Source organism: Neopelma chrysocephalum, unplaced genomic scaffold, assembly GCF_003984885.1.
Source record: "Neopelma chrysocephalum unplaced genomic scaffold, ASM398488v2 Primary Assembly neopelma1_96710, whole genome shotgun sequence".
Taxonomy (NCBI): domain Eukaryota; kingdom Metazoa; phylum Chordata; class Aves; order Passeriformes; family Pipridae; genus Neopelma; species Neopelma chrysocephalum.
In genome coordinates this window covers 1471463-1481527 of record NW_020925354.1, presented here as the reverse complement: position 1 = coordinate 1481527, position 10065 = coordinate 1471463, and positions in this window count along the sequence as shown.

Genomic DNA, 10065 nt, shown 5'->3' with positions numbered 1-10065 from the left:
AATCTGCCTCATTGGAGAGAGAAGGGCAGCAGAAGGGAATTCTGCTCAGCTTAGGCAAGAAGGTACCCTTTTCCTCTAAGCTATGATCACCTCACTAACATAGATCATTTTAAGACTCAGAAAGAGGATGTTCACACTTCACATAAAGATTCTTCTTTTTTTCCAATTTAATGGTGAGTCTGTTACACCATAAGTCATTTTGACACTTGCAGAACTCAACAAAATAGTCATATCTTGCCTGTTTTCTTTGGACAAAATGGCTTCTGGCTACACTATTTTACCTGACTTTTTCTCCTCTCTACTTCTTTTGGGAGGTACCAGTAGCAGAACTGCAGAACTGTTTCATTATTTGCTGTAAAAAAAAAAAAAAAAAAGGAAAAAGAGAATAAAAGGGTTTTCATTAATAGCCTGTCAGGAGCCTAAAGTACACAGGCACATAAGTTTTAAAAAGAATGAACAAAACAAAGCCTAAATAAGTTTTTCTACCATTTTTAGATAGTTTTTGACATTCCACAGGTTGGGATGACTTTGTCTTTTCTCGTGATTAAAAAGGAGGTCCACCATACACTGTAAAAGAATTAATCAATATATAACAGTGTGGAACACTACTGCATGCATTACTCATTTTCTCATTTTTCCTCAGCTTGTTTGAAATGTTTGCACGAAAATGAACTCAAGTAGGTAGTTTCATTTCATCACTTACTGTGTGTGCAACCAGACTGCAGTAAAATTTACAGCACTGAGCTTTTGTACGAGTAAAATACTACTGCCCTGAGAATCTGCTGTACTTTTGGTATCATTATATTCATGTGTTTCTGTTGGGATACCATCTATGACTTTACATAACCTGAATTTAGAGGTAGCAAATGTTTCCTTAAACTGTGTGTTTAATATTGTCTATCAAACATAGGAGATAATTCTATGAAACTTGTAGAGAGTTCCTTTGGATGTAGTTGATACAATTCAAGCCAAGCAAACAACTTAAGATTCATATGCCTGCATCTACTCATCTGTAATTTAGAACTGGATAGCTTCCCAAAACAAGAAGACCTACAGGGCTCCTAGACAAGTAAATTAATAAAAATATCCAGCAAGGTCTCCCTCAGTTACAAAGCAAAGCAAGGAAGAAGTGGAAGCTTCAGAACACACTAACCCTGCCACCTTGTCTTTGCTCCTCTTCCTGAAATTCCTCATCATGTGAAGTAGAAACTTGCACTAAAAACAAACAAACAAAGAAACACCTTGCTTGTGGTGAAATCCACACTGCTCAGAGGAGAAAAGGCAAATGGGGAAACATAATGTGAAGCCATAATACACTAGTCACTAACTACCTGCAGCAGCCCTCTGTCCCCCTCCTCAAATTTGGAAAGAGACACCAACTGAATACTAGTGACAAACTGTGGCAAACAGCTTCTTCTGAAAGTGGGGATGGAGATCTAGCACATGAAAGCTACCTCCATGAACAGCTGTGTCCCTCCCTATCGGAATTCCATACGGAGTATTTGAAATAGCATGGTATAGCTGTTAGAAGAAAAAAATACATTGAAGTGCACAACAATAAGTTAAAGCCGAACTTCTATTTCCTTTCTTTTTTTCCAGTCCTCACCTCACATGTGTGTGATTACAAAAGGTCCCCTCATATTTTTAATTAAAATATTCAGTGCCAGAAAGCAGCTTACAAACTCCTACAGCTCTTATAATCTGTAACACAGTCCTTTAGAGCATCATTTACCAAATTTGACCAACATGTTTAACTGTTAAAAAAAAATTAGCAAAGGTTTGTATTATACACTGCTTGAATTGTATGTAGTTAAGAGTAAACAAGCTCTGTTGTTTCCATTGGTATCTAATATGGTATTATAACAACCAGACAGGGGCAATCTTTGCTGTTGGGAAATTAATACTACATAGAGAAATGAAAAACTGGGACTTCAAACCTCACTGTAGAGTTTTAAGACACAACATAACTGAGGACGCAAAACTGCTTTCTAAAAGATGTGACCAAAAACCAGACATAAAAACACACAGGTGACTAAAAGACTCTCGGTAAGGGACCATTTTTTAAGAAAATAACCTGTAGAGTTGCTAACCAGCAGCTACCTGAGACTCTCTATCATGCAGTGATCCTTGAGTTTTAATAGCAGATGACATCAGATATGGAAAACACAAATAAAAGGGGAAAAAAATACTGTTCCAGTTTTAAACACATGAGATATTTGATATATTACTGTAAAAACTAAAAAGTTTTCCAAAGCACTAAATAAAACTTCAAGATAGCAATTTACCATAAATAGGTGAAAACACAATAAAAACTTACAAATATAAATATATTAAAAATGTATTAATGTACTCTGCAAAGACACTATCACTTCAGTGTTTGTGTCATAAGTTTCAGGGAAATGACAAGTAGGAAATTTTTAACAATAATTGCAAGGTTTTGGATTGGATCCACCCTTGAACTTCAATTCTTCAAGTCAAATGCACAGAATTTTGTAAGATGCAATAATATGTATTTTCATTTTGAACAAAAAGTTGTGGTTAGAAATAAAAATAAGAATTGATTTTTCACTGGATGATTTTTTTAAATGTTGTTTCCCAGATGACGGAATAGTTCTGTTTGAGTGTTTGGGTTTTATTTGCAAGAATGTAATAACACTTCAGAACAACTCAGTTCACATGAGGAAAACATGCTCAATCTGAAGTAATTCGAAGAAGCAGATCTCACTTCACTAAGGACAAGTGTTATTCTACATCCTAAATACCAGTAAAATGTTAAGAGCTGACATCTAGACAGGAAGCATTCTGACACCGCAGGAAGTCTGTATTGGTATAACTCACTCACTATGGGACATTATACATACATACATACATATATATACACAGCTTATTTTATGCAATCTATATATTTTATATTTATTTTACATGTCTTTATACTACATTTGGCTAATATATTTAGAACATTATTTATATTTCCTTATTTTACATACTTACTGGAAAGATGAAAACTTAGCCAGTAAAAGAAGTGATGGGACATTGTGCTCTGCCTGAGGGTTACCAGCATGTGCATTGACACCTAAGTCTACACAGACTTACCACAGTTCTCTGTGGATTAGTCAGGAGAAGGCCCTTCACCCTTTTATTCCAGTCTTTTGATAATGCCGTCAGAGAGATGCTGCCATTAGGACTGGTAAAATAGACAGGCTGTACATATAAGCACAATTCTGTTTGCACAGCACATGACCAGATCAAATGCAATTACATAAGCCAATAGACGGAAGAACAGTTAATATCTGACTGGTTGACACTGTCCACACATTTTTTTCCAAGATGTGAATTTCCTTAGCTAGATATTCTGCAGCAAATGGTCACTACCTCAAGAATAGAATACTACTTATTGGGTTTTACTCCTTTCTATCTTTTCTCTATCTTTTTTTCTGCTTTATTTTTTTTCTGCACCATTCCTTTTTCTGACTTTGTTGTATCTTTCTCTACACCCACATTTTCATCTTTAAGGCAAACCTACAAATGCACAGAAGACCAAAAGCATTGTTGTGAAAACCACGTTTCTGTTGACTTAATTCATAGTGCAAGATGATGTCAATGCTACAAATGGGATGGTGACCAGCATGGTAGTGGCAAAAACAGAACCTTCCTGATGGTTGCCTCATGGTTCCACATTATAGGAAAAACCAGCATCCAAACCCCAGTTAAGAAGCTTTATAGAGTAACATAGGCAAAAGTAAGTTGGAAGGTAACAAGACATCACCTCAAATTAAGCTCTCTTGACTTTCAGGTGAAAAAGAACGAGGCAGAGAAAGAAAAATTCTGCTGTCCATGCTCACCCAGGCACATTTCCATGTTCACAACAAACATGCAAACTATTGTCTCTGATGCCAGAATAATAACTTCTTGGATGTATTTATGTGGAACAAGTGACATCCAGTGGCCGATACACTCAATTACCATTCAACTTCCAAGCCAGGTGCTCCAGCATCTAATCTTTCTCCTTCCCTTGTTCTGCTCCCTGCTTACTCCAAGGGCCCAAAACAAGTCACTCAGTTTTTCTGTATGAGAAGAACTACCTCAGGACACTCACTAAAAAAAATCACATGGGAGACTGATACAAGGATTAGGGAGGCAGAGAGGAAGCCCAGATCACCCTTAAGTGAGACTTTTGATCTTTAGGTTTGCAGTGGAATTTGATGGCAAGGCCACTTACGTTGATGTTTGTTTTAATCCTCAAAAAAGCAAAATGTAATTTGCTATCTGTCTGTGATATACATCAATTCTCAAAGTGCTGCATAGAATGCTCTCAAAAAGCACAGCTGAACAGCTGAATTGAGAAGGTGTATTTAGAAACTGCTCCTGAAAAATCCCAGGAAGACTCTGGAACAAAGGAAAACAGGAACACAGAAGCAGCATTAAGCATTTTTCCTGGGTAACATTGTGTACTTTCATACTTACAAACTACATTCAACCTCATTTTTATGAGCTCAAAAATAAAGCATTTACGTGGTAACTATCTCAAAATAGATAGTTACATAAAGACCTAGGAAATCATTAATCTGTTTTTACTGAACGCTACTCACAATAATATCACATGGGCAGAATTTATACACCAGGGGAAAGAGGGATGGGCTGATCTTCAACCCAGACACTCCGGAATGATCCCAAGAAAATGGGATCTCCTGTGACAGTCACAAGCATAAGGCCCAGTCACAGCACTGGGGACTTGTTAGTACTTGCTGTTGTTCTTACCACCAGAACTCACCATAAAAGGACACAGCACAGAAAAGATTCTCAGGTTCCATCAAAAGGCAGCCACTGACCATTTCTGACGTGAAAACTACTATACATGGCACTTAGGGACATGGATTAGTGGTGGACTTGACAGTGTTAGGTTTATAGGTTGGACTCAATGATCCAGTTAAGTAATGAGAGAATGCTATAAGCTATGTAATTCTGCAAGAGACTAATGTATTTTAGTTAACTTTAAACTTTGATGTCTGCAAGACACCAAAGGCCAGAAAACACAAAACAGTATTTAAAAAATGTTGCCCTTTTCTTCCGCCTTGAAGTATCCTCTATACCTATTTACCATGCACGCACGTATTATTTTATTTGCTGTTGCTTACTTACAGTAATATGATTCATTTTTTCTGTGTTAATAGAAACATGCATTCCATTTTAAATTCTTATCTAATAGTTTTCAAGACTTTAGGATTCAAAATAAGAATAACAAACATTGCTGTTAGAGGAAAATAGGCAGTCATTTAAGAATAAATGTCAGAAAAAACCACACTAGATAGATTTAATATTAATATTTAATAATTTTAGATGCCACAGCAATAGGAAATTTTACAAGGTACAGGCTTGCCTGACATACCATGGAAAGCAAGTTTTGTAAGAAGAAATAATGTAAGACCTAACAATATAACTGGGAGAAGGACCAGACAGTATTTCAAGCTAATGCACACTTCAAAGCTAAGTTACAAGGCCATTTCTGACTAGAAGAATAAAATGAGGTCTGAAAAAAATGTGCCTATTCTTCTTCCAACTACAGCAGTTGCCTAACAAAGGATGTCAACTCTCCCTTTCATTTTTAGTCTGTTATGACAACAACAGACCACCAAACAATAGCAACAACCAACCACCAAGAGGCAAAGGTCTTTTTCAGAAGACAATGTCATAGCTGCTCCATTACACATTCAGCATGAGGTTATTTCTCAGTGGTAAGCTAAAGAGCCCTAACTTTGAGATTTCTGGAAAAAGGTTTAAAAAACCCTCTCTAAATATGCAACCAGGCACCAGTACATGTAAAAGCCTTTGATATTTGAGCAAAATGTGTTTGTAGAGATATGTATCAGGTGAAACCTACATTATGACAACTCGTATTTACATACTCTAACAGAGCTTTACTTCCACAGTACTTATTTCTACAGGGTTTTAATAAACAATGGCAAAACATTAGCCTGAAAAGGTCTTGTTATTTTGTGGGAACTCACGTTCCACATCCTGAACACTTACGTAGTCATCAAGGTGAAAAAGATCGTAAGTCCTCTTGTAAAGCAGTACTCTATCACAGGACAGTCATGAGGCACAGTGGGACTCCCCTTCTCAGACTATCAAACCTTATCTATTATTAAGGGCCTTTTTTTTTAACCATCCTTTATTTTGGGCCTCACAAACATATTTTCTACACAAGAAATACAATCCAGTAAGGGGACGATGGTTTATTTTATCTATGCTTTAATCAGAAAACATTAATTTCATGTTTCAAGATAAAAATCTCAACATTTACATTTCTTAAATGCCTCCATTTTGACAGCTTCTGAATACTGAAATAAATCACAAATAATTCCTATTAGGAGCACGGAAAAATTTTGATCCAGCAACAGATGCAGGCTAGATAAAGTATATTCTTGTGTCTTTATTTTGTCGAAACTTCAATACACAAACACTAAAATTTTTGGGGAAAAAAGATGCTTTAGATAACCAACTCCTATTTGTCTCTATTCCCTTCCTCTTATATTTGTATTCAACACAATTTAATTGTTTGCAAAGCATGATAATTCTTTTCCACATTTCCATTCCTATAAACTATAGCCACCTCCTCCAATAAAAATGCAGACAATCACGAAAATTACCCAAACAAATTTTCACCCACAAAAACGACCTATTAAAAGTTATAGCGCAAGACCACCAGAATAATTCCCAGGGCAATTACAACTATTTTTAAAAGTACTAGCCATGAGGGAAGCAATCTTTGGAGATAAGTAGACAAAAGGGAGTTGATACTAACTCTGTTTGGAACTGGAAAAATATTAATGAATTTTAACTCTGGCAGAATGCTTTAGTATTTTCTGCAAAGAGCTTAAGTCTACAGGTGTGGTAAACCTTATGTCAAACTGATCAAAACCTGAGCTACTTCCCTGTCCCAACTTTGTAATATATTAGGTAAATTTGGATGAGAGTCAAATCAGTGTATTTTGAAGACAGAATAAAAAAGATACTGTTTGAAAACTATGGCTCAAATACTAACTTTTGCACCTCACTGACATGCTTTTTTGAGGGGAAAAAAAAAGGCATTGCCTGCTGGAACAATGCCTTCCAAATACATGCCTTCCAAACTTACTCTAAATTAAAGAGACAGGTAGGTTATCTGGAGAAATTACATTATTTGTGGAAGGCTTTGCTACAGGTTTATGAAGATCTAATGGTAGAAATACCACTCTACAAACAGAACAGCAACATGGAAGCAGTCTGTAGACTACATGTGTTCCAGGTTCTGGTTGTCAAAAGATCCAGTTTTCTTCTTTTTCTTTTTAAGAGCTGATGATTTTGAGGACAATTATTTTGAGAAGAATGCTTGCACTGAAACAATGTGTTGCTAAGCCTACTACTTACTTTATTTAAAAAATGGTTGCTGTTTGTAAGCCATTGTACATTTTCTGAGAGGGAAGGATATCACACCCCTCCAAACACTGAGATTTAACTGTTCAGCCCAAAGCCACAGAGCTAGTGCCTGAATAGAGTGAAAGAGAATTGACTGTTACAAATGTCAAACTCACACACTCTTGAAAATTTTCTCATTTCTCATGTCATCAACAAAAGACATAAAATTTCAGATGTCTCCTTATTCAGAGGGACACACTGCAATTCATTAGGAAGACCAATCCAGCATATCTGCAGGACAACCACAGCAAGGCTTTTTATGTCCAGTGTTACATTGCTTATTACACTGAGGTCTTCAAATTGTATTTTGGTCTTCACTGTCACCTCAGCTTCATCCCAACATTGTTTTGCTTAACCTTTTAATAAAAATAATTTTAATAAATCTGAAAAATTGCAATATATGTCTAACATGAAGATTATGGTAATCCCCAAGTAACACAAGACACTAGGGTATGTTTCCACACTAAAGCTGAAGTTTCTCACTCACATCATCTCCCATCAGGCCATATTCATTCTGTTCAGATCTCTAATGAACATAAGGGATTTACAACTAACTTAAACAACAAATGAAACATAGAATGATTTGGGTTTGAAGGGACCTTAAAGATCACCTAGTTCTAACCTCCTGCCTTGGGCAGAGACACCTTCCACTACACCAAGTCACTCAAAGTCCCATTCAGCGTGGCCTTGAACACTTCCAGGGATGGGGGGTCCACAACTTCTCTGGGCAACCTGTTCCAGTGCCTCACCATCACCACAGTAAAGACAAATGAGACAGATTTGTATTTGAAAACAAATGTTAGAGCAGAAGAGTAACATTTTAGAACCAACCACAATGGTTGGTCCAGCAGAGATGGAAAGCTCCCTCTCCTTTCCTGTAAGATCAGTTCCATAAAAAACAGGCAAAGGTGACTAGTTCCCAAGGTGGACAACAGAAACTAGATCCCTTACTGAGAGTTAGTATTTAAATACCAAATGCCATAATAATTTCACACAAAACAAAAAAAGGAACAAGTAGGTAAAAAGGCAACAGATGCTTCTTGCTGTATTGCCCTGCAGAAAAAGAAACGGTTCTGAGGTCTACAGCTGAAGTTCAGCAGCTCCACAGAAAAACTTAACACTTTTCACAGATCAAACAGGCCATGTATAAAGTGTGGTTTATGACATCTCTGAAAGCTTAAAAACAGAAGTCAGTGTCACATAAGGAATGTAACATGAAAATTATAGCGATGCTTAGCACATTGCATTTGTTGGTTACACTTCTCTGTTTTTAAAATTCAAATACAATTCAGTTACCTCAAATTATATGGTTCACTAAACTAACATTCAATAGATATGTCTGGGGACAAAATGCTGATGAAAAATAAGAATGGTTGATGTGCCTATAAATCAAGAGACTTTATGTTTTGTGCCCTTATAAATCCACCATAAAACTCTTGAAAACTGGAGTTCATTGTACCATGGCCTGTAACAACGAGCTTCTGAGAGTGTAGAATCAGAAAATCAAATGTTTTTTCCTACCATATCTGTAATATTTTAATAGGGGGAATAGGCAACTGCTAGTTATTACTGCATGATACAGCTTTAACATCTGCTTGAGCTTTTTATGTTCACTAGCTGTTAGTTTCCATTCTGCTATGGATTTTTTAAATTATAGGTTAGACTGACCATGTAATAGAATAACTTAATTTCATGCTGTGCTAGAGTTCAGCCTCAACCTTCTTTCAGAAGACACTTCTTACTGAGTGTGAAGCACCTTTAGCCCTTCTGTCCTCCAGCTCCTTTGTTGCTTCCTTCCTTTAATGGGGAAATGGCTGGATAATAACCAGTTTTATGGGTTTTGTCAAGTTGGGGCAGGAAAAGGTCAGGATAGAGACAGGGCCTTTTCCCAGTCTCACGTCTAATTGCAAAACATCACACTTAGTAAATGTCATACTCAGCACATCTAACAGAACTCCATCAGGTATAATATTATTTTTAAAGCCATACTCATATGTGAGGTAAAGGTCTGATCTCTGCAGCATGACTATTTTAATTCTCTGACACACAATTTCCTTCCCCCTTGTCTGACCCGCTTTGACTCTATTATCAAAACGAATAACAGACATATTTCGTACCTCATTCACATAATATTCTAAAAATAGTTGCAGTTGCTAAATAAGATTTGACAGCTATTTTCTATATCCTTGTCAAACTGAAACTGCTTTGCAAAAGTCTACAGAGTTAAAAAAAGTGTCAAGAGGTGTGAATTTAAAAATCGGTGATGTGGAATTCAGAAAGCCATTTCTCTAACACATGTGCAAAAATTGTTATTAATATATAATTTATATATGCTGTGCAGAAAACTGGACTCTGGAGTGCCAGGTGTCAGAGTGATGTACTGGGCAGCCTTGTAGTATACAGGGAACTGACGAACTGTCATTAAGGGAAGAACACAAACTACCGAAGCATGTGTTCTGTTAAAGAGTACAATCCTTCTCATTCTCAGGGAAAACCTGTCTCCAGGCAAAAGTGAAATAGAGAAAGCAGAATAGTTACATTTCCTCTACCACTTTTTTCTGTTCACTGTCTCTCATTAGCTAACATTCCTCACTACCTTTGCAACTGGAG